The following is a 25,122-nucleotide window of genomic DNA, read 5'->3' on the forward strand; positions in this document are numbered from 1 at the left end:
AGAGCCCTCTAAAGGGTGACAATCATTGTCCTGGAAGGAGGTGCATCAGCATCTCCCAACTTCAGCATTCAGTCCACACAGAAAACATGTGGAAAAATTACCATAAGGAGAAGGAAATGTCTGATGGAAGAGAGAATGCGGCAGTGGGATAACAGGAGAGTAGGGATGTGGGGCTGAACTTGGAAGCAAGAGTGGATCTGCACTGGAACACTAACGACAATGCCAGTGGTTGTCAGCTAATGTGCATTTGTGTGCTCAGTTGCTCAGTCATGTTCGACTCTTTCCAACTCCATGGACTGTAGCCCACCTGGCTCCTCTGTCTATGGGATTATTCTGGCAAGAATACTGGAGTGGTTGCCATGCCTTCCTCCAGGGGATCTTCCGAACCCAGGGTTGAAAATGTGTGTCTCCTTTGGCTCCTGCATTGGCAGACGGATTCTTTACCACTGTACCACCTGGGAAGCCCCAAAATGTATTTATGCTTACCCCAAAAATAGTCACCTTCATAGCTGTCATCATCATGAACCACTCAAATCATACACGGCAGAAAACAAAAGTCATCACATAAAAGCTCTCAAAATGTGTTTATTGGAGCTAAAGGATGGTCCTTCTACCTTGGCTATCGATTTCATTACTTTAAACTTTATTTTTAGTCCTTAATGTTGTTTCTTTCTTCCAAAGAAATGAAGGCTTTCCTTAATCACCAAAAGAAAAAGAAATAATATTCTCTCTTAAGATTTCTGCACTCTTATTCCTCTGATTAGGGCTCTGTTGTTTCTCTTTAATGCCAGTAATTGATGTGTGGTACAGACTCATTCTCAGGGGTTGGTTGAATTGAATTTATGTGATGTGGAGGTTTTGGCTATTTCACTATGATTAAACTTTTATGCTACGTATCAATCAATCTATCAGTCAAAAAGAAATTTCAAGCATATTCTCTGTGCTCCAACACTGTGTTAAGTATTTTGGAAAGAAATAAGAAGGTACATACAGAAATATAAAATAGTCTCTCATGCATGCCTCCCCACCCATCCACCCACCCACATACCTATAATCTGTTAGGAGGTAGCGTGTGTGTGTGCTACCTTGCTTCAGTCATGTTCAAAGGAGGCAGTGTAGTGTTTAGGAAAAGCGGTGAATTCGATGTCTGAAGATCTTGGATATGGTACTCACCTCCTTCTTCCTGCTTCAGAATAGCCTATAGGCAGGACATTTACTGCTCGCTAAATGCCACGTTTTTCCAGTAGTCATGTATGGATGTGAGAGTTGGACTATAAAAAAAGCTGAGCGCCGAAGAATTGATGCTTTTGAACTGTGGTGTTGGAAAAGACTCTTGAGAGTCCCTTGGACTGCAAGGAGATCCAACCAGTCCATCCTAAAGGAGATCAGTTCTGGGTGTTCATTGGAAGGACTGATGTTGAAGCTGAAATTCCAATACTTTGGCCATGTGATGCGAAGAGCTGACTCATTGGAAAAGACCCTGATGCTGGGAAAGATTGAGGGCAGGAGGAGAAGGGGATGACAGAGGATGAGATGGTTGGATGGCATCACTGATGCAATGGACATGAAGTGTTTTTTTTATTATTTTAATTGGGGGCTAATTACTTTACAATATTGTGGTGGTTTTTTCCATACATTCACATGAATCAGCCATGGGTGTACATACGTTCTCCATCCTGAACCTCACTCCCACCTCCCTCCCCATCCCATCCCTCAGGGTCATCCCAGTGCACCAGCCCTGAGCACCCTGTCTTGACATGAGTTTGGGTGAATTCCGGGAGTTGGTGATGGACAGGGAGGCCTGGCTTGCTGCGGTTCATGGGGTCGCAAACAGTCAGACACGACTGAGCGAATGAACTGACTGAAATGCCACGTGTGCCTTTTTATGTCCCTGGCCCATGCTTACAGTTAAGCAGAGTCACGTGACTAATTATGGCCAATAGATAGGAGCAGAAGGAACGTGTGTCATTTCCAGGCTGGAGCATTTAAGAGTTAGTGTGTGACCCTCCTGCTTTTTTCCTCTTCTTCTGCAGCAAGCTCTGAAGACATATACTAAGACACTGCAACCAGCACGACCTCTCTCAGGCTGAATCTCTGAGTGACCAAGTGGAGCAGAGCCTCCCGCTTACTTTCAAGACTGAACAAGAAATTAAGTCATGTTGGTTAAGTCATTGAGATACGGCTTTTTGATATGATGTTGCTTAGTTGATTCTGACCAAAAGAGCCACTGATCTAAATTTGATCAATAAGTTATTCTCCCAGAACTTTGAGCCTTGAGTGAGTGCCTCTTACATGAATGATGCTGCGAGAACACTCATCACAACTGTGATGTGTTCATTAGACTGTTCCTGCTACAAAACTGATATCACACTACCCTCTGTCCATCAGGATTCCATTTACTCCTGCCCATCTCCCAGCTGGGCTCTCTAGATTTCTGCAGTTCTGTGGTCTCTTGATAACCCTCCAGTAAGTTCACCTTTGCTTCATTTAGCCAAGGTCTGTTTCTTTTGACCTTGGTAAGGCTCCTCCCCTTGGCTTTGGTGTCAGTGATAATGGCCTACCTGTGCCCCTGCTTGGACTCGGCACTCCTCTTCTAGGAGCACTATCAACCCCACACCAAGAATTACCTCAGAGGCCAAGCCCTAGAATACGCCTGCAATTAGAACCAATTATCCTTTACCCCTAGAATACTATCAGGACCCACCTCATTTCCTCGGACAGCACAAAAGAGTACCAGCCTCCCAGGCCATTCCTCAGTGATCTAATTTCTATACGTCTCTGGGTGTTTCCTGATATGACTCAGAGCTGCCAGCCCTTCCCAAACCCCAGGTTCTTCCAGCATGCCTCTCAAACTCATGCTTGGTCAGCAGCAAAACCCCACTGTCCTCAGCCTCTTCCATTATTAAACCCCACCTTTCCCCAAGAATGTGGTTTCCCTCAAGCCTTCTGCTGTCATCACTGGTTTTCTCCTGGAGGCATGGGGTATCTCCTCACTGCTCCTTCTAGATCACTGATTCCATCCTGCCCCTGCTCCCCACCTCTTGCAAAGTTTTCAGCCTGCTGGAAGCACATCTACCCGCTCCTTCCCTATTGCACTCATCTACCAGCCTCCATGACATACCCCCTCAGGCAGTAAAGAGTCAGCTAGCTTGACTTGTATTTTCTCTCCATCACTATTTGTCAGCATTCTCAGAGGCTTTGCTACTAAAGTAAACAGTTCATCCAACACTCTGGCCTCTCAGTTCTATCTTCCAATTGTCTTTTTTCTCATCCTATCTCAGGTACCCATTCCCAGAATCATGCTGTAGACCTTGATGTGATCAACAAAACCACTCCCTCCAAAATGTCTATTTCAAGAAGCAGCCCACTCTCTGATTACTTCCTCTCATCTTTCCAGCTCACCCTCTATTATCCTAACTCCAACCAAACCTTCATTTTCTATGGCCCTACAAACTGTTCACTGCCCGTCCCTTGCCTTGTGTCTCTACTTCCCTCCTGACCCATCCCTACTGCTTCTCTATTTTTTTTTTTAAGTTGTTCATATTTAATCTTGAATTTTTTTAAAAATTTTATTTATTTATTTATTTATTTTTTACTTTACAATATTGTAGTAGTTTTTGCCATACGTTGACATGAATCAGCCATGGGTTTACATGTGTTCCCCATCCTGGACCCCCCTCCCACCTCCCTCCCCATCCCATCCCTCTGGGTCATCCCATTGCCCCAGCCCTGAGCATTTGTCTCATGCATCGAACATGGAATGGTGTTGTTTCACATATGATAATATACATGTCTCTATTTTGTAAGTCCTCTAGAGAAGTATCACAGTGGTGAACAGCACAGGCTCAGAGTCAGACTGCCAAGTTCAAGCCCTGGCTCTGTCACTTACTAGCTGTGTGACTTTAGACAAGTTCCTTAATCCTCTGGGCCTCAGTTCATCATCTCATGGAGGGAAATAAGTATCTTTGTCATAAGGTTGTTGTAAATATCAAAAGGGTTACTGTATGGCACTTAGTCTATGGCACATAGGAGCCAATATACAAGTGCATGTTGGATAAATTTTTAAAACTCCTCAATCATTTTTAGAAAAAATAGCATCCTGCTGCCTTCTCTTTACTCACGTGGCAAAAAGAAAACTTTTGGTTAAACCCAATTCTCCATTTACTTCATACATGTACCTTAGCAAGTCCAAATGGCTAGAGAAAAATACACAACCATATTTTATTTTAAATGTATGAATTTATGACCACATACCTTGGCTTCCCTGGTGGCTCAGTGGTAAAGAATCTGCCTGCAATGCAGGAGGCATGGAAAATGCAGATTTGATCCCTAGCTTGGGAAGATCTCCTGGAGGAGGAAATGGCAACCCACTCCAGTATTCTTGACAGGAACATCCCATGGACAGAGGAGCCTAGTGGGCAACAGTCCATAGGATTGCAAAGAGTCGGACATGGCTGAACAACTGACACTGACTGGCTAACCTCATATGGGCCTAGAATCCTACCCCATTCTCTAATCAATAAATTCTTCCATTCTATTTTTAAAGCATTCTTCTCTCACCAAAAAATCTTTAGCACTTCCACCTAACCTTCAGCTAATGGCCTTGTTTCTCCTTTCACAGAGAAACCAAAACCACTAAAGAACTTTCTTGTAATTTAACCAGCATATCAACCAAGCCATTTGAATCTACATCTATCTACTCTTCTGTTTCAAGCTAACCCTTCCTCTTGGGCACTGGAATCCTATAAAAGACTTGGTTTCTGCAAGTATCTTCTTCTTTCCCTGAAATAGAAATTTCTCCCCATCAGTGATGTATATTCCCATCAGTGTAAAAACATGCTTGAATATTGTCCATCTTAAAAAGAAATAAAACTTAAAACCCTGCCTATCCATACCTGCTTCTGACCCATTTCTTCCTTCCCTTTTAAGCAAGTCGTTGAAAGAGTTGTCTGTATCAGCTGCCTCTACCTTCTCATCACTTCTTCCTTCCTTGATACTCCACTGAACTTGCTCTTGTCAAGGTTGCCCAAGATTTCTGGACTGGCCAAAGCCAAGAGATCTTGGTTCTCACCTTCCATGACCCACATCGGCAACTTGCGAGACTGTTGCCTTATTTTTGAAGCATCCTCTTTTCTTGGCCCCACAGGGCATCACTCTCTTGTTGTTTCTCCTTCACTGGTCACTCCTTTTCTGTCTCTTTGGCTGCCCCTCCTCTTCCTGATCTCTGAAAGTTGAGAATCCCAGGTCCTATTCAATTTCTTGGTTTTATTTTTTTTTTTTTTAAGATTTTTATTTTGTCTAAGAATTTTTTCATGTGATTTTGGAGTCCTTTGGAGTCCTTGTCATCAACATGATATATATTTCCCTGCCCCTTAACTTTGTTGCTGTTGTTTAGTAGCTCAATCATGTCCAACTCTTTTGAGAGCCCACAGATGATAGCCTACCAGGCTTCTTTGTCCATGGACTTCTCCAGGCAAGAACACTGGAGTGGGTTGCCATTTCCTTTTCTGGGGATCTTCCCAATTCAGGAATTGACCAGCGTCTCCCATATTGCATGTGAGATCTTAGCTTCCTGATGACGTATAAAACCCACACTGGAAGGTGACGTTTTAACCACTGGGCCGACAGAATTGTCCCACTTTCATGGCTTTAAGTGCCAGCTGTACATTGATGACTCCCAACTTTATGTCTTCAGCTTCCCCTCTCCCCTGAACTCTAGACCCTTGTATCCACCACTTAACTAAAATCTGCATTTTGATATCTAATAGTCACCTTGAACTTAAAATATCTAAAACAGAGCTCTTTTTGTTTACTGCCCCTTACCCCAAACCTGCTCCTCTTATGTCTTTTCTATTCCAGGAAATGGTCCCATGATTAACACAGCTATTTAGGTCAAATATTTTGAAATAGCCTTAATTCTGCCCTTCGTCTCAGTTCTATGTCCAATCTGTCCGCAAACCTTGCTGGATCTAACTTGAAAATATACCCAGAATCTGATACCTCCATCAATACTAGTCTATTCTAAGCCACCATCATCTCACCTGGATGACTGAGGAGCCCTCTCTGCTGGTCTCTTTCTACCTCTACTCTTTTCCTCTAATCCATTTTGCACACATCAACCGTGTGATCCTTCTGGTTCAAACACCATTTCATTTTACTCTTCTACAAAAGCTTCTCATTCTATTTGTAATAAAATATAAAGACACAAACTTCAAAGTTCCTGGTAATCTGACTGTATCTCTGTCTATATCGACTGTCTACTTAACCTATTAGCAGCATCGCCTAACTTTGTTACCAGGGAACAGTTTTGTGGAAGACAATTTTCCCACAGACCAGGAGGTTTCAGGATGATTCAAATACATTACATTTATTATGCACTTTATCTCTATTATTATATCAGCACCTCAGATCATCAGGTATTAGATCCCAGAGGTTGGGAAACCCTGGTCTAGAGCATGCCACCCTGCCCCCATCTTTGCCATGGTTAACCTCTTGCTTCATTCACGTCTTTGTTCAAACGTCATTTCCTAAGATCATTTTATCTACCACAACATGCTCCCTCTGTCTCAGTTAATTTCAGTACTAGACAGTTTTCAAAGATGGGCGCCACGGATTCTGTCCATCAAAAGGTGGAGTCTACTTTTCCACCCTTGAGTCTGGGCTTATCTTGTGACCTACTTTGACCAATGAAACACACAGTAGATGTCAGGGTGCCCATTCAGGACTAACCTTTAAGAGTCTTGGGAGCTTCCACTTTTGTTTTCTCTGGGGAGACAAACTGCCATGCTATAAAGATCAAATGGGACCACTGAATACCATATAGAGAAAGAAGACACGTGGATAAGCTTTGAGGAAACAAACAAACCATACAAACAAAGGAATACATTCTTGGATCTTTCAGTCTAGTCTGCTGCCAACTGAATGTGACCAAGTGATTGACCCCAGCTGATGCTACATGGAGCAGAAAAACCAGCCACCTGAGCCCTTCCCAAATTTTGACCCACAGAATCATGAAAAATAATAAAACCACTAAATATTGTGTTTAAAACCACTAAATGTTGGGATAATTTGTTACAAGGCAATAGATACCTGAAATACTTTATAATTCCTCATTCTGTGCTATAAATTGAGTCTGTCTTCCTAAAATTCACCTGCTGAAATCTCTTCCCCAATGTGATAGTATTAGGATTTAGGGCCTTTGGGAGGTGATTAGATCATGAGTGCAGAGCTCTCATGAATGAGATTAGAACCCTTATGAAAGAGATCCCAGAGAGCTCTTTTGTTCCCTTTCCATCATGGAAGGACACAGAGAGATGATGGCCATCTATGAACCAGGAAGTGGGCTCTCACCAGACAGCAAATCTGCTAGCACCTTGATCTTAGACAACCCAGCCTCCAGAACTATGGTAAATAAATGGTGTTAAGTATTAGCTGCACTGTCTATAGTATTTTTGTACCGTATTTTAATGGTATTTTGTTATAGTAGCCAGAACAGACTACGGCATTGCTTATTTTCTTCATAGCAATTATCTCAGTAAGAAATTACACAATTATTACTTTATCTGTCTGTTGTTTATTATCAGACTCTCTATCCAGAATATAAACTCTATGAGTGAAAGGACTTTGTTTTGTTCACCACAACATTCCCAGTGCTTGGAGCAATCCCTGGTCTATTTCAGTTCTGTTCAGTTCATTTCAGTCGCTCAGTCGTGTCTGACTCTTTGCAACCCCATGAATCGCAGCACGCCAGGCCTCCCTGTCCATCACCAACTCCCGGAGTTTACCCAAACCCATGTCCTTCGAGTCAGTGATGCCATCCAACCATCTCATCCTCTGTCGTCCCCTTCTCCTCCTGCCCCCAATCCTACCCAGCATTAGAGTCTTTTCCAGTGAGTCAACTCTTCGCATGAGGTGGCCAAAGTATTGGAGTTTCAGCTTCAACATCAGTCCTTCCAATGAACACCCAGGACTGATCTCCTTTAGGATGGATTGATTGGATCTCCTTGCAGTCCAAGGGACTCTCAAGAGTCTTCTCCAACACCACAGTTCAAAAGCATCAAGACCCAACAAATGTTTGTTGAATAAATGAATATACTAAGAACCTGATTGTAGTGTAAACCCTGACAGTGGTGGTAGTTTTTTGTTTGTTTGTTTCTTGTAATGCAAGTGCCTGACATAGGCTTTGATTACAGAGGCATCCACTTTAAAGAGAAGGCCATTTCAAAGATGGCAGTCTCCAATAACACATTGCCAGCTATGAACTAGATAAAGAGCCAGGCCACCTCAGTCACTGACTTTCCTTTGCCTTAGAAATCTTGGTTGATTTTTGTAACTGACCTGTTGGGCTGCTTGGTTTTTTATCCTCTCTTCCCACTCTTATGTTTTAGATTCATCAATAAAGAGTCCTCAAAACCCAAGGCCACCACCCAATAAAGAGTCCTCAAAACCCAAGACCGCCACCCTTGAGCCCAATAAAAAGGCAGAACTCCAGGCCAGCTTTCTCTCTCTCTCTCTCCCTCTTTATTCCTGATAATGCTGTGTGTGCTTCCAGGTGTGCAGTATAATTTCTAACACCTGTTGACTGCTGCTGCTGCTGCTGCTAAGTCGCTTCAGTTGTGTCCTACTCTGTGCGACCCCATAGACGGCAGCCCACCAGGCTCCTCCATCCCTGGGATCCTCCAGGCAAGAATACTGGAGTGGGTTGCCATTTCCTTCTCCAGTGCATGAAAGGGAAAAGTGGAAGTGAAGTCGCTCAGTTGTGTCCGACTCTTAGCGACCCCATGGACTGTAGCCTACCAGGCTCCTCTGTCCATGGGATTTTCCAGGCAAGAGTACTGGAGTGGGGTGCCATTGCCTTCTCCACCTGTTGACTAATAAATATTTATTTTTTCAAAGTTTCCTGATAGTTATTGCTGACAAGTACCTTGAAATTATAACAAGAACCACAAGGGCCAGTCCATTCACAACATTGGTTATTGAAAGGCCAAGATGGACACAAAACACTGATACATCTGCCTTCCTTTTCTTCCCAAATCATATCCATTTCATGAAAACATTCTCCTTTAAATTCCAACATCCAACTACATTCGCCTTTTAAACCAGAGATCTCTAGTTACTAGTAAAATAGCAGGAATTTTTTTTTTTAAGTCCAGAAAATACTTTGAGTCAAGGTCTGCTGTGCATTTTAAGATGACTTGGACATATAACCATTCACTGGATAGTACAGAACAATCCTGTGGGTGGGTTAATGACAAAGTACCACTTAGTCCCCTCTCTTCTCTGGATAGACTTCTGGTGCCATCAGCCCCTCCCATTTAAATACATAGAAGTCCTCACATTTAGGATAAAACATCCAAGCAGGGGCTGATAATTCCTTATTAATTCCTGAGATCCCACCAATTTTTCCATCAAAACACGAGAACAGTCCCTCTTTGTTAGTCATCAAAGCTGCTTTTCTGGCAGTTTTCCTCCCTGACTCACTGGCCCTCACCGTGCAGAAGGCATCAGACACTGCCTCATTGGGGAATGCTTTCCTCTGGAATAGGTTTTACTGTGATTTCTTTCATGCCTGGTTGGAACACAAAGTCATAATTAGAACAAGCCTATTCTCCCAGATCATTGCTCTGATGCCTCTAAATTGGTTTACACAGTCCTATTTCTTTCTAAATGAACTAGATCACTGCCTTTCTGATTGCAGATATATGAGATGGATCAAGGGTCCCTGCCACTTCCCTCTGAAGAACCTTTTCCCCCGTGTTTTCAGGTACTTTGTCCTATACATTCATTTGGGGAGCCGCATTGCTGGGCTGTAATTTAATTTTTCTAAATTTAGTTTGTAGAAGGCTCACAGACAGTGGAAGGGGATTACAGTTTACCAGGAATTCACATTTAAGCAAAGGAAAGTCCTCTCTGGGGATCTGGATTTATTTACGGAGTTTGGGGACTCAAATGAAGACCAAATAGACTGAGGAGCCACACTTCCCTGCTGCAATTTAACAGTCTCTTAAGCACAAAATCAAACACAATATAAATAAAGTGGCTCGAGTGTTTCCTGAGTGTCTTACCTTAACTTCTGCTGTCTTCTGTCTTGCTGTCCCCTAGATGTCCCCAAAGACCCCCTTCTATCTTCTTAAAGACCCGTAGCTTTTTAAGGAGAAACAATTGCATCTCCTAAAATGCTTCCTGATGACCTTAGAAGCAATCCAGCAAGGCAGAAAGTGAAACTACTAAAAGCAGACGTGTTGATGATCTTGATCAGAAAAGGGACTAGTTGTGGGCAATACTTTCCTGAAAACCTTTTATGCACCTAAACCTGTACTTGACATTATGGGAAAAAAACTAAATGAGACCATTTTATAGCTGACCTTCTGTTAATAAAGAAGTTCAAAAGACAAGACATAATAGAGCAGGGTAGTTCAGAGCATGTGCTGTGGAAGTCAGCTGGCTGAGCTAGAATCCTGTTAGAATACTTAGCCTTTCTGTGCCTGTTTGCTCTCTTGTAAGTCAGAGACAATAAAAGTAACTACCTCTACATAAATATTCTACATAACAGAATTATGGATTTAAATCAGGTAAGAAATGTAAACAGTAGGGAGTCTGACATGTAGTAAGTGATTTCTATTTTATATAGATATGGATATGGATGTGTGTGTGTGTGTGTGTGTGTGTGTGTGTGTGTATCCATATGATACAGAAAATAACTGTTAGAAGGGAGGGGCACATATACTGCTACCAGAATTCAGACACAGGAGACATCGTTTGCAGATGGAAGGAACCAGGGAGGCTTCCTGGAAGAATGACCAAGACACTGATGCTTACTTGATATTACATTTGCTTCATCTATTTCCCTGCCCTGTAATTGAAGTATGTGTGAAAGTGCTGAGTTTATTGGGTCCTCTCCTCTCCTGCTGCAGTAAGAGAAGGCTGCCCATCCCAGGTGCTGCAGCTACAATGGTAGAAAGGCCATCCGCCTGGGTACCTGAGTGCTGGTATGCAGGAGGAATGCCTCCTCCAACCCAAACACTCACACACAACCCCCATAATGGATGTGCAGCAGGAGTAAAATAGAAACCATTTACATGCTAAGCTATTGGGATTTGGGGCTTAATTTGTCACTCTAGTGTAATCTGATGTGTCTTTTTGGGTTTGTTTTTTTTTTACAGCACTGAGTCTTTGTTGTTGCACACAGGGTTTCTCTAGTTGCACTGAGTGAGTTTCTTACTGCAATGGCTTCTCTTGTTGCAGAGCATGGGCTCTAGGGCACACAGGATCCAGTTGTTGTGGCACATGGGCTTAGCTGTCGTGGTGCACAGACTTAGTTGCTCCATGGTATAGGGAATCCTCTGGACCAGGGGTAGAACCCGTGTCCCCTGCATTGGCTGACAGACTCCTAACCACTGGACCACCAGGGAAGTCCACCTAATCTGTCTTGACTAAGGTTTTATACAACATATATGTCCTTGTATAATACACATACATGTTTATTACCCTTATACATGTAACCTTATACATATGTGCATGCATGCTAAGTCACTTCAGTCGTGTCCGACTCCGTGTGACCCCATGGGCAGCAGCCCACCAGGCCCCTCTGTCCACAGGATTCTCCAGGCAAGAATACTGGAGTGGGTTGCCATTTCCTTCTCCCAAAAAACTCCTGCTGCTGCTGCTGCTAAGTCGCTTCAGTCGTGTCCGACTCTGTGCGACCCCATAGACGGCAGCCCACCAGGCTTCCCCATTGCCGGGACCCTCCAGGCAAGAACACTGGAGTGGGCTGCCATTAACCTCTCCAATGCATGCAAGTGAAAAGTGAAAGCGAAGTCGTTCAGTCGTGCCCGACTCCTAGCGACCCCATGGCCTGCAGCCCAGCCAACCAGGCTCCTCCGTCCATGGGCTTCTCCAGGCAAGAGTACATGTGTGACGTAACCTTATACGTATACATATGTGATGGTGCTGAGCCGGAGAAAAAGAATGGAAAGAATACAGCTTATGGAACAAATATCTACTTGATTGGAAAGAAAAACTGAGGTCAGATCACGGAGGGCCTTAAAGAATTCAGACTTCAATCCATAAGACAGCATGGAACAATGAAGAATGTTTCCTGGGAAGATTACATTGGGCAGGTTGTAGCAGTGAGAGCTTTTTGAAGAGCATGACACTTTCGTGAAGTCAAGTAGTTTCAGGTGGTACCTGCTTGAGCCAGAGTTTTCTTCCTTTTCCCAAACACTACAAGTGTGTTCTACAGGTCAGTAGCAAAAAGAATTGGGTTTTATGATCTCTACAATAGAAATTTTTGTCATGATTCTTACCCATCTCCATAAACTCTCCCTGTCCACAGTAGCAGGAACCTTCTTTGCATTTGCTACAGGAACTGGGACAGCATCTCAGTGTGGCAGCTTCTAGGAAGAGTGACCCCAAACTGCCACACTTCCTTTTATCGGGTGGGAGCATTGCTGGATGAGCATGTGTCTGGAAATGGAGTGATCTTTAAATACCTCCCTCCACAACCAAACTTAAAAGGAGGCATTTTCTGTTATGTTGCTTATTCGCTAAGTCATGACTGACTCTTCATAATCCCATGGACTGTAGCCTGCTGCTGAGTCATCAGGGAAGCCAAAAGGGGGGCATATTGGCGCCGAAAGTGGGAAACCAGTTTACTTATGTACACCAACAATGCTGTTTTTTGTACTTTTTTTTCTGGAAACACTAAAACCTATTACATTGGTTAAGGTAATTTCTAGCTAGTGTAACAAATAAACCCCAAATTGGGTAATGGTTCAAATATGGTAGCCATTTATTTCTTACACAAAATCTCCAAATGGTATTACTGCTTGCTAAGGGGCTTCTCTCCATGTGATGACTCAAGAACTCAGTTTCCTTCTAACTTATGGCTTTGTCATCTCCAAGCTGTGATTTCCAAGATTGCTGTGCTAACCTTCATCAAGCTGGCGGAAGGGAAAGAAAATGAAGGGTCATGTATGTAGGTTTATGGGGCCAGGTCTTGAGGTGGGACACAGCATTTCTGCTCACATACCATTTTCCAAAACTTAGTTACCAGATCTCCTCTAACTGCAAAACAGGTAAATGTTATTTGCCTGTGTGTCCAGGAAGGAGAGAAAAGATGTTTGGGGAATAATAGTAGGCTCTGCCACAACTGGTATTGCTCCTCCCAAGCCTTTCCACTTGACTTATGTCTATTAAAAAAAATTGAGTTTGTAAATTTCTGGCTTCTCATTCTTTCAACAGACATTTAGGGAACACCTACTCTGTTCAAAGCACATGCCTGATGACTTGGGCAAGGGAGATGCAGAGAAGAATGCAAAGAGTATCTTTCAAGGAGATAATTCTAGTAGAAGGAAAAAAACTACATCTCTCCACCTATTTCTATCAAGATATCTATATCTGTATCTGTCTATCTATGGCAGACAATGACAAAAGCTCCAAAAGAGATTCAGATAGGGCCTTTTGGAAGTTCTAAAGAGGAGACAGATGGAGGATTCTGTAGTGGGAGTGAGGGAGGCAAAACAGAAGCAGAGTCACAGAGGTAGGTAACTGGGGAGTCTTTTTGGTAAGAAATCAGAGATTCAATGTGACTGGAGCAAAAGGTGTTAGAAGACGAGAGGCAAGTTTCAGCTGGAAAAGTTTCTAGGGGCCAAGGATGCCCTCCAATGCTCACTAATCACATGCGATGGTGTGCATTTCTGAGAGGCTATTCAATCACCTATCTTCACAGTTTCTATTTTTTCCCCATCTATTTTTCATTAAGCAGGTACCCTGCTTCCTTTCCACTTCAAATAATTATAAAGATGATTATGGAAATGATAGTAGTGGTGGTGTTAATGATTAGGAGGGAGAAAAGATTCTTTAAAATTTCCTATCTACCCAGAAATCTTTCTGTCTCACTCTGAGAAGGATCCTTGAGATCATCATTTACAAGGTGCTGTGGGGGCAATTTCCACTCCTTGGGAGCCCATATGACAAAAAGTGCAGATTATGGACTGCTTTTGAGTGGGGCTCAGTAGAGTGGGGCCGCTTGGCAATCAGCTTGGAGAACACAGAAGTCACCAAACAGCACCCTCAGGCCAGCTCTGAATGGGCCCATCTTCTGAATGGGAGTGGGACTGAAAGCTACTGCTGTGGAGCCTGGCTTCCTCCACCCTCAGCCTTTCAAAAAAGCACCACAGAGTTCTATGCTAATAAGAGTGCTTATTCTTCATTTAAATTAGGCAGGCAGACCAGCTAAGTTCATGACATTGTAGCCACCTGGCAGATGAAGTTTAGCAATAATTCAAGATCATTCCCGTTGACCACAAATGTCACCTAACAAAAGGGTGTCTGCTAAAATAGAGTCACAGATGTAGAAAACAAACCTATAGGGGGAAAGGGAAGAGGGAAGGATAACCTGGGAGACTGGGACTGACATGTACACATGACTGTATGTAAAATAGATAACTAATAAGGACCTAGTTAGTGCATAGTGCAGACAACTCTACTCAATACTCTGTAATGATCTATATGGGAAAAGAATCTAAAAAAAAGTGGATATATGTATATGTGTAACTGATTCACTTTGTTATACACCTGAAACTAACACAACATTGTAAATCAACTATACTTCAATTTTTAAAAAATTCATTTGTTTTTAATTGAAAGATAATTGCAATTGTGCTGGTTCCTGTCATACATGAACATGGATCAGCCATAGGTATACATATATCCCCTCCCTCTTGAGCCTCCCTCCCACTTCCCACCCTATCCTACCCCTCTAGGTTGTCACATTCAATTTTTCTTTAGAGGCTGTCTGCTGCTAGGTGGGGAGCAACCTGTTCCTCCTGTTCTTTGCCTTCTTTGCTTTCTGGACTCGGTTCAGTTCCTGGACACATTAGGGACCAACAGGAAAACACTGCTATTCTGAGAAGGCCACGGCACATCTGTATGAGGGTGCTGGGGCTACCACAACAAAGTACCACTAACTGGGGGACTGAAAACCACAGCAATTGTTTTTCTCATAGTTTTGAAAAAGCATTCAAAGCAGGAAGAACAAAACTGCCAAGGGGCTGAGGTGAGATGTGCCTGGTCAGGGTGTTTGAAGCAGAGAGAGAAACAATAAGAGTAGCGGGAGCCAAGGGGAGATTTCTGGGTCATCCGGTACTAGTCAGGTTCCCACAGAGGCAGTGGGACGGAGTTAGGGAGCTCATTAAGAAAGGGAGAGAAACTTAGGATGTCAAGGCCAAGGTTTCTTCCTTTATATGTACCATCCACTCTATTGACATTCCTAGGCATCCTTCCAAACCAGCTTGTGCCCATCTCCCCTGGTTCTTCCCCCTCCCTCCCCTTCCATCACCTCCTCCTTGCTGGGCACCTGCCTCATCTACACACAGGATGCATCTTGACCTCTTTTATGCCAAACCGTTCAAGGCACCCAGCAAATTTGGAAAACTCAGCAGTGGCCACAGGATTGGAAGAGGTCAGTCTTCGTTCCAATCCCAAAGAAAGGCAATGCCAAAGAATGCTCAAACTACCACACAATTGCACTCATCTCACATGCTAGTAAAGTAATGCTCAAAATTCTCCAAGCCAGGCTTCAGCAATACATGAACCGTGAACTTCCAGATGTTCAAGCTGGTTTTAGAAAAGGCAGAGGAACCAGAGATCAAATTGCCAATATCCACTGGATCATCGAAAAAGCAAGAGAGTTCCAGAAAAACATCTATTTCTGCTTTATTGACTATGCCAAAGCCTTTGACTGTGTGGATCACAATAAGCTGTGGAAAATTCTGAAAAAGATGGGAATACCAGACCATCTGACCTGTCTCTTGAGAAACCTGTATGCAGGTCAGGAAGCAACAGTTAGAACTGGACATGGAACAACAGACTGGTTCCAAATAGGAAAAGGAGTACGTTAAGGCTGTATATTGTCACCCTGCTTATTTAACTTATATGCAGAGTACATCATGAGAAATGCTGGGCTGGAAGAAACACAAGCTGGAATCAAGATTGTCGCGAGAAATATCAATAACCTCAGATATGAGCATGACACCACCCTTATGGTAGAAAGTGAAGAAGAACTAAACAGCCTCTTGATGAAAGTGAAAGAGGAGAGTGAAAAAGTTGGCTTAAAGCTCAACGTTCAGAAAACTAAGATCATGGCATCTGGTCCCATCACTTCATGGGAAATAGGTGGGGAAACAGTGGAAACAGTGGCTGACTTTAGTTTTTGGGGCTCCAAAATCACTGCTGATGGTGATTGCAGCCACGAAATTAAAAGACGCTTACTCCTTGGAAGGAAGGTTATGGCCAACCTAGATAGCATATTTAAAAGCAGAGACATTACTTTGCCAACAAAGGTACGTCTAGTCAAGGCTATGGTTTTTCCAGTGGTCATGTATGGATGTGAGAGTTGGACGGTGAAGAAAGCTGAGCGCCAAAGAATTGATGCCTTTGAACTGTGTTGTTGGAGAAGACTCTTGAGAGTCCCTTGGACTGCAAGGAGATCCAACCAGTCCATCCTAAAGGAGATCAGTCCTGGGTGTTCATTGGAAGGTCTGATGTTGAAGCTGAAACTCCAATACTTTGGGCACCTCATGCGAAGGGTTGACTCATTGGAAAAGACCCTGATGCTGGGTAGGATTGGGGGCGGGAGGAGAAGGGGACGACAGAGGATGAGATGGTTGGATGGCATAACCGACTCGATGGACGTGGGTTTGGGTAGACTCCAGGAGTTGGTGATGGACAGAGAGGCCTGGCATGCTGCGATTCATGGGGTCGCAAAGAGTCGGACACAACTGAGCAACTGAACTGAACTGATCCAAGGCACCTATGTCTAGAAAAGCACCTAGCACGCTGCTATAGACACCGTAACTGCTGAATGGTGTTTCCCTTCTTCATCTCTTAAAATCCTTACCACAACTGTAGGGATTTTCACCGCAAATAAATTGGAACTGAGTTTTCAGAGAAGACCAAGTTTATGTGCAAAGATATAAAGATATAATAGAATCCTTTCAAAGAGCTCTCTTGCTAATGCTAAATCATAGGGAACAATGCATTCCTGACATTTTCAGATTCTCAGACCAGAGATTGAATATATGATCAAGGGAGAAGAGGGGTGAGCAGTTTTATAAGGTTCTTTAGTCTCTTTCTTCTTCCAGACGAAATCTTTATTCATAGGCCAAAAGGAAGGAATTCACATAGAGCAAAATAGACTTCATGGATGTCCACAAATATATGTGCCCTGACTTTTGTCCAAGCAAAGTCTTGGCTGTAGAAAATAAATTTTTCTTATAAAGGATCTAAGGAGCTCTTAAGGGTTCCAGGAGAAAGTTTGTGTATGCTTGTGTGTGTGTGTGCATATCAAGAGAGGAGAGAGACTGAGTTCATGTGTGTCGGAGATAGAGGGGGTCAACAAAGTTTAATAGGCATTTGACTGCTTAGACAAATATAGAAGCAGAACCTAGAGAATGACATCATTACATGGGAAGGAGTTGTTTGTAAGTGGAACTCTTCAGACTAGGAGATTTCAGCACCTGCTTTAATCAACCTTTCAACTATTTTTATGGAGATTTTATGAAGATTTACACTTATAGAAGTTTGAGTAGTTTTCTTGAGTTTCTTCACTTTGCTTATAGTTTGGAATTTTTCCATGTTTTTGGACGCAAATAAATGCAGCTGTTTGCTCTGTGAGAGCTATGGAAAACATATATTTATGCTGCATTTGTGATATAGAGAATATTCAATTGAGACTGAATTTGGTGTTTTGCCTTATGTTTCAACTTTTCTTTTAAATAACATGAGGACCTTCATTCATGCAAATAATGCTATTGATGCATCAGCTCGGTGCAGCGAAAGAACGGGGATCTGGGCTTCAAAACGAGTTGCCGCTCTGCTGCTTCAGTAATGGCCTTCTTGGATGTGGCAGATTACATTTTCCAAAGATGGCCTCAAAAATCTCACATCCCCTGTATTCCTTTACAAGATGACCTTGACACTCTCCCATCAAGAGGAAAAGTTCTCATCTCTTCCTTTAGAATCCAAATGGGCTGTGACTTCCTTACAACCAATGGAATGTGGGAGAAGTGACCATAGATGACTTCTGAGGCCGAGTCATAAAACGCAATGCAGCTTGCTCATCTGAACATTTGTGCTTGGAATCAGGCTGCCGAGTAAGAAGTTGACCATCCCAAGGCTACGGTGCCGTGAGGAAGCTAAGAGTAAGCAACAGACACAGGTGGCCCCTCCAGTTACAAGTCCTGGTCTTTGAGTTCTCCTGGCCCCCATGTCAGACATGTGATTGAAGAAGTCTCCAGATGATCCAGCTGCCAGTCATGGAGTCAATCCCAGCCTTCAAGTATTTTCACCTGAGACACATTGGACCCAAGCTATCCCTGCTACATCCTTTAGGAATTCCTGACTCCAATAATTCACTGCCGTACTATTTTGGAGAAGGAAATGGCAATCCACCCCAGTGCCCTTCCCTGGGAAATCTCATGGACAGATCAGCCTGGCAGGCTACAGTCCATAGGGTTGAAAGAGTCAGGCACGACTGAGCATAATATTTTATGCCCCTAAGTTTGGAGGTAATAGGAATAATATTATTGGAATCAGAAACAGAAAATTTGAAATCTGGAAGTGAGGGCTACTGTAGCAAAAAAATAAAACCATGGCATCAGCTTTGGGACCCTGTGGCAGGTGTGTTCCAGAAGCCCTTGAGAGGGAGGTTAGGGCAGGCTGGAAGGGTCTCAGGACAGTGCTAATGAGGATTTAAAGGAAACCAAGGGGCATGTTATCAGAAACTGAGGGAAATGAAATCCTTGTTATGTGGTGGAAGTATTTCAGCAAAACATTTCCCTGTGATAAAGTATAAAAGTAGAAAATACATCTAGTAAATTTGATTTCTGGGCAGCACATTGAGGGTGCTGCCTGACTGCCAGCTGCCAATAGCAAAATGAGAGTGAGACAGATAACAGGATAAATTCTTAAGTTTTTAAGTGTAACTTGGAGACTGTATAAAGGTTCCAGAACAGTCTTTTCAGCCAGGAAGTGTCCCAAAGTAAGAAGTGGGCTTCTGGAAAATTGTACATTCAAGATGTGCTATAAGATGCTTTGTTTCAGTCTCAGAAAGATCTAAGATGCTACCTCAGAGATTCTCCCTGGAAGATAAAGGTCCTTCTAAGGATCTTAATGTGTCTTTTGTAGAATTTCTTCACTAAACAATAAGACTTCTGAGAAACTTAAGGGTGTTGTCTCACAATAGCCACACAAGGGCCTGAGAGAGAAGGGCATGACTAAAAGAGATTAGTAAATTTGGTCTTATCTAATGCAGAAGATTATATATTGATGCACACTTACAAAAAAAAAACACAAAGTTTTTTTTTTAAACTATGCAGCTTTGACTGAGAGGAATGGAGGTAGTATAAAGTGAAAAGAGATTTTTGACTCCCCATCTTTTAAGGATAAGAAGCAGGCTGAAAAGACTATTAAAATGCATGCACAAGTCACTCCTTATAGAAAAGAAAGGATAACTCAGAGGGCAGAACTAGAGCCACAAAGAAAAGCTCCCAGAAAGTAGAACTAAAACCTGACATGAGCTCAGATTTCGGAAGGGACCACCAGTGCCTCCTGTGAAAGGGATGTTGACAGCAGTCATATTACACCTGTCCTACTATTGTATGCAGTTTGTATGTATAAGAGATAATCTTCTCTTTAGTTCATTAACAGGAATGGTACTTAAGGAGATCAACTAAAAGCTATACCTGAGAAGCATCATCCACACTTGGAATTGACTTTTAAGATGAGATTCTGAACTTCTACGACTGATGGAGTAATGGGATAAGACTGTGCATCTTGGAAAAGAGATGATTCATTTTGCATGTGCAATAGGTATTGTGGTCTGTGGGTGTGGTCACTGTATTGGATTATGTTTTCCAAAGTTGACTACAACAATTTCTCCCACTCCACAAGCTCCTCTGATATGTAACTTGATACTCTTCTCATCAAGAGGTGGAGTCTGGACAAGCTTTTGATTCTCTCATGATCAACAAATGCAGTGAAAATGATGTGAAATGACTTCCAAGGTTAGATAGATCATAAAAGGCAATGTACTTTCCACCATGTTTGCTGGAATAGTTATCCTTGCAATCTGCAGCCCCATGTGAGAAGTTCCCACCCAGAGGCTACCATGCTGTGAGAAACAAAAGCCACATAAAGAAACTACAAGTAGACACTCTAGTCAATAGTCTTAGAGTCCTCCCAGACCAGGTGTCCGGAGAAGGGAATGGCAACCCACTCCAGTATTCTTGCCTGGAGAATCCCAGGGACGGAGGAGCCTGGTGGGCGGCCGTCTATGGGGTCGCACAGAGTTGAACACGACTGAAGCGACTTAGCAGCAGCAGCAGACCAGGTGTCAGGCATGCAAAAGAATGAGTCTTCAGATGATTCCAAACCCACTATGGAGTCACTCTGCTTTTGAATCTCTCCAGCAGAGACCCCAGGCATTACAAAATACAGCAAGCTGGCCCTACTGTACCCTTTCTGAATCCCTTACACAGAGTTCATGAACATAATGACATGTTTTATGTCACTAAGTTTGGGATGGTTTGTCTTGCAGCAGCAGTTGACTGGGACCTGGACCTCATTTTTTTTTCACATTTGTAATTTGAAGAATCTGGTCTGTGTGACTTGCAAGATCCTTTTTAAGCTATAAGAACTTGAAAATCTGATCTTATTATATCACTGTATGGCTTAAAATGGACATGAATTTGGGCAAACTTCGGGAGATGGTGAGGGACAGGAAGGCCTGGCAAGCTGCAGTCCATGGTGTCATGAAGAGTTGGATACGACTGAACAACAACAACAGGGCTTAAAAGCCTTTGGGTCAGATTTCTGCCTATTCCCATCACCTCAAATATGTTTTCTTTGTGGTTACAGACTCCTCTGCTGGAGAGTACATTTCTCAGACTCCTTTACAGTGGTCTGTGATCACGGTTCTAAGCTCTCAGTAAGGGAACATGAGTAGAATGGACACCTACCATTTCCCTTTCACTTGCTTAGAAAAAAGTCACAGGGCATGGCCTTTTTCCCATGCCACAAGCTGGAACACAATTAGGACAGCAACTCAGCTTCAAATCTGCACTTAAGAATGATGTCTTAGGGGAAGCAAGAACCATAATATGTAAGGAACATCAGGCCCTAAATGGCCCTGGGAGCACGACTGCCCTGCTAGCCTGTCATGTGAAGGGGAAATTAAATTCTTTCTTGTTCAAGCCACGTATGTTTGGGTCTCTGTGAGTCAAGGATCACTTTAATCCTAACACACCGTTCAAGGGCTCCCAGCGCTTGTGTGACAAATTCCAACTTCCTTAACAGAGATCTGGCTTTGATTCTCCCTCCAGCCAGATCTCCTGTCACTCACTTCCCTACTCTTTGGTTAAATCAACTGCCTGAGGTTCTTGTGTTCTCATGCTATTGTCTCCACAAGGTTGGCACATCCTCTTGCTTAGCTAACTACACATCCTCAAGGTCTTGCTTTGAATGACACAACTTAGATTCCCTATCATATGCTCTCAGAGCATCCCTGTATTTTTCTTTCATAGCACTTATCACCTTGCTATTAACTAATCCTTTGCATAGCTGTTTGATATCTACTTCACCATGGCACTGTGGACATCATAGGGACAGGCTCATGTCCTTCTTGTTTCCTGCTCTATTCCCAGTCCCCAAAGAGTGCCTGGCACATAGTAGGTACTCAAAGGTTTTTTTTGTTGAATTTTATTGAATGAACTTGTAAGATAGCTGACCAAGGTTTGCAGTTTAGGCTTGTGGCCAGAAAAGTAAGCAAAAGATGAACCTGCCCAGATGGGTATCAAACTGCGACCTTGGCTTCATAGTTATTATGCTCACAAATCAGCTGAGCTCACCCCCACCAAGTTGTGGGCCTCCTGAGTCTGCTCTCTATAGGCCATCTTGACTGTCGTCAGGGACACTTCTGATAATAGAATCTCTCTCTTTAAAAAATTGGTTTATGGATGAAAAAGTCCCAAGTATATAGGATGCTTAGTTTAGCAAAATCTGTATGTAAATTGGTATTTTGCTGGTGATCAATCTTGTGCTAAAAATGGAAAATCAATAAAAAAAAAAAAAGAAAGAAAGAAAATCTAAGGGGAAAAATAAGTTGTAGACATTTTTGGTGCAATGAGTTTCCAAGTCTGAGGACACCGCATCTGAGACCAAGGTTACTGTCAGTTTCAAAGGCGTGTGCCAAAGCAGACCAGATGACCATCTCACATACAGGAGCAGAGCTGAAGCTCCCAGTGAGAGAAAAGCTCCAAATAGCACTTCCTGGGAAAGGCATTTGCAGTAGCTCCTTGAGACTAAGAAGGGTTCATCATATATAAACCGCAGTTCCAGTATTCTGGAGTTGCAGAGTTCACTGAATGGCTGACGGGACATGGGCTGACCTCATGCACCCAAAGTGACTGCAGAAACAGCCACGAGCCCAAGACATTGAAATAGTATGAAAAATAATAAGAATGAGTAAAGAACACCCCATCTCAGAGCCTTTGACTGGACATCAGAAGGGACTGTCACAGTGGAAAGGTATGGAATGCGTGGGGGAGAAGGCAAACGTCGCTGAGTCAGTATCAATTCACACTACTTCTAACTGAAGTATGAGGTCCCTCTACAGTGGTCAAGAATGAACTGGGGTGCTAGTAGACCTGTGCATCGTGAACTTTCTCCGAATAATTTATATAAACACCTAACTAACTTAGGTTATACAGAGATAAGGAAGTTTCATTGAAAAAGAAAAAAACTGAGTCCTCCCTCCAAATGCCTATGTTTGAAGTCCTAACACCCAGTATCTCAAACTGTGACCTTAATTGGAAATCGAAATATTTCAGCTGTTGTTAGTTAAGATATGGTCATAATGCAGTATTGTGTGGTGTGCTCAGTCGCTCAATCGTGTACTACTCTGTGCAACCCCATGGATTTTAGCCCACTACGCTCCTCTGTCCATGGAGATTCTCCAGGCAAGAATACTGGAGTGAGTTGCCATTTCCTCTTCCAGGGGATCTTCCCCACCCAGGGATGGAACCCACATCTCCTGTGTCTCCTGCACTGGCAGGCAGATTCTTTATCCCTGTGCCACCTGGGAAGCCCTGTCTCAGGGTGGGCTCCTAAGACAGGTAGGGAAGGAAGACAATGTTAAGAGACCCAGAGAGAAAATGGCTGTCTAAAGCTGAGGAGGAAGCCCTGGAACAGATCCTTCCCTGTCAGTCCTCGGAAGGAAGCAACACAGCTGATTTTGATCTCACACTTCCAGCCTCTCGTTCTTCTAGACAGTAAATCTCTGTTGTTAAAGCCATCCAGTCTGTGGTCCTTTATTACAGCAGCCCTAAAACACTAATACAGAAGCTTAGTGCAACAACAGAGAATGTGAAGCTCAGAGGCATTTAGTCCTGGACCCACTCCTCACTGGGCTGCCCAGGTGATTCAGTGGTAACGTATCCGCCTGCCAGTACTGGAGACACAGGCAATGTGAGTTCAATCCCTGGGTCAGGAAGGCACCCTGGAGGAGGGCATGGCAACCCACTCCAATATTCTTTCCTGGAAAATCCCATGGACAGAGAAGCCTGGTGGGCCAAAGTCCATGGAATCACAAAAGAGTTGGACAGGACTGAACATGCACACAAAAACCCCCTCACTATTAAGAGCTATGTGACTTGACTGAGTCATTTAAAAACTTTAAAATTCTCAACTTCCTTTTTCTGTCAAATGTAGATAATTAAGAGCAATATTCAAAATAGCCCACAAGTCATCCTGCAGAGGCTGCCAGTCCCACAAGTGGCCACAGGAGAGTGACTCTAGCGCATTAGTTCTTGAAGATCTCCATCCATCCATCCATCCCTCCCTCCCTCCATCCATCCCTCCCTCCCTCCATCCATCCATTCATTCTTGAAGATTCTTGGCTGGCAGACAACAAGCACTTACCTGCTGAAGTTCCACCACAACTACTAAGCTCTGTCTACTCCTTCAGCATGGAATCAGTTCAGAACAGGGAGACATGGGGTAATGTGATCCATGGTGAGGGAAACAAACAGGGCCTCAGACATGATAAGGGGTCCACCCTGGCTGTGCTCACCTGGGTCTCTCTTGGGCTGGAGTGTTTAGTGGAGAAGAGGTCTAAGGGTAAAGGGCACAGAGCAGCTGTTATTTACCAACTCATATGGAAGTATTTTACAATTTCAACAACTAATAGAGCCTTCCTGGCTTTTACCTGCTGAATATCAGGCCTAGGATAATTACAGATAATTATACAGTTTTATAAAGATCAGTTGAGGTGACACATGTCAAGTACTTAGCCAAGTGCCTGGCATATGGCAATTGCTCAGTAAATGTTAGTCTACTCTATTTTGAATAGGATAGTTTTAAAATAGAGCTCAAAACACATTTATTAAGAACCTATTAAGGGTTGTTGCATAACAATAGATAACCAGAATTCTGATCTTCAGGAACCTCAAATACTAGCTTCAGAGCATTGTGAAGGAGCCAGGGCATGGAATTAGAAGGTCTGGACTCTGGGCACAGCTGTGTCCCTAACAAGCTCCGTGACCTTGAGCACAGTACTTTATCACTCTGGGCCTCTGTTTCTTCTCTTGTACAGCAAGGGGTCCAGCTATCTAAGAGTCCTCGTCTTTGTAACACTTCATGGTGCTGTAATCTTTCTTCGATATTAACAGTACCTTCACTAACCTTTTGTACAGAGTTCCAACCAAATGTAAAATTCAGCTTAATTTCATGGAGTCATGGACCTTCAAGGTCATCTGGCCCAGTCTGTTCACTGTACAGCTGCTGACACCAAATCACAGAGAGGTGAAGGTGCTCCAGCTTCCAGGCTCACAGCTCCAACCCACTGCACTCCCTTTTGAAAAAATTTTTGGTCCAATTTCAACTTTTTCTTCACCTGGGAAAAGGGGTCATTGCTTCTTGTTTTTCAAATATTCTGGGATTTGGTGAGTAAACTTGCAAACTCATACTTCCTGTGTCTTGGTCGTCTTTGACCTTGCCCTCTCCCATCTTTCCAAATGGATCTGGGTTTTCTTTTTTGTGTTTTTTTATTTTTTAGCTTTTAAA

General features: G+C 43.2%; 1 long non-coding RNA gene across 1 annotated transcript in view; it reads right to left on the bottom strand.

The window, feature by feature from the left end:
• Positions 1–939: 939 nt before the first annotated feature.
• Positions 940–25,122, bottom strand: part of LOC145527090 (uncharacterized) — a 41,319-nt gene continuing 17,136 nt past the window's right edge. Inside the window, exons 4-5 of the long non-coding RNA XR_014069502.1 lie at positions 24,131–24,171; positions 940–1,486 (exon numbers count right to left, since the gene is read on the bottom strand). This is a non-coding gene — a long non-coding RNA (uncharacterized LOC145527090). The remainder of the gene's footprint in view (positions 1,487–24,130; positions 24,172–25,122) is intronic.

Source organism: Giraffa tippelskirchi, chromosome 1, assembly GCF_054371585.1.
Source record: "Giraffa tippelskirchi isolate mGirTip1 chromosome 1, T2T-mGirTip1v1.2.pri, whole genome shotgun sequence".
Classification (NCBI taxonomy): Eukaryota; Metazoa; Chordata; class Mammalia; order Artiodactyla; family Giraffidae; genus Giraffa; species Giraffa tippelskirchi.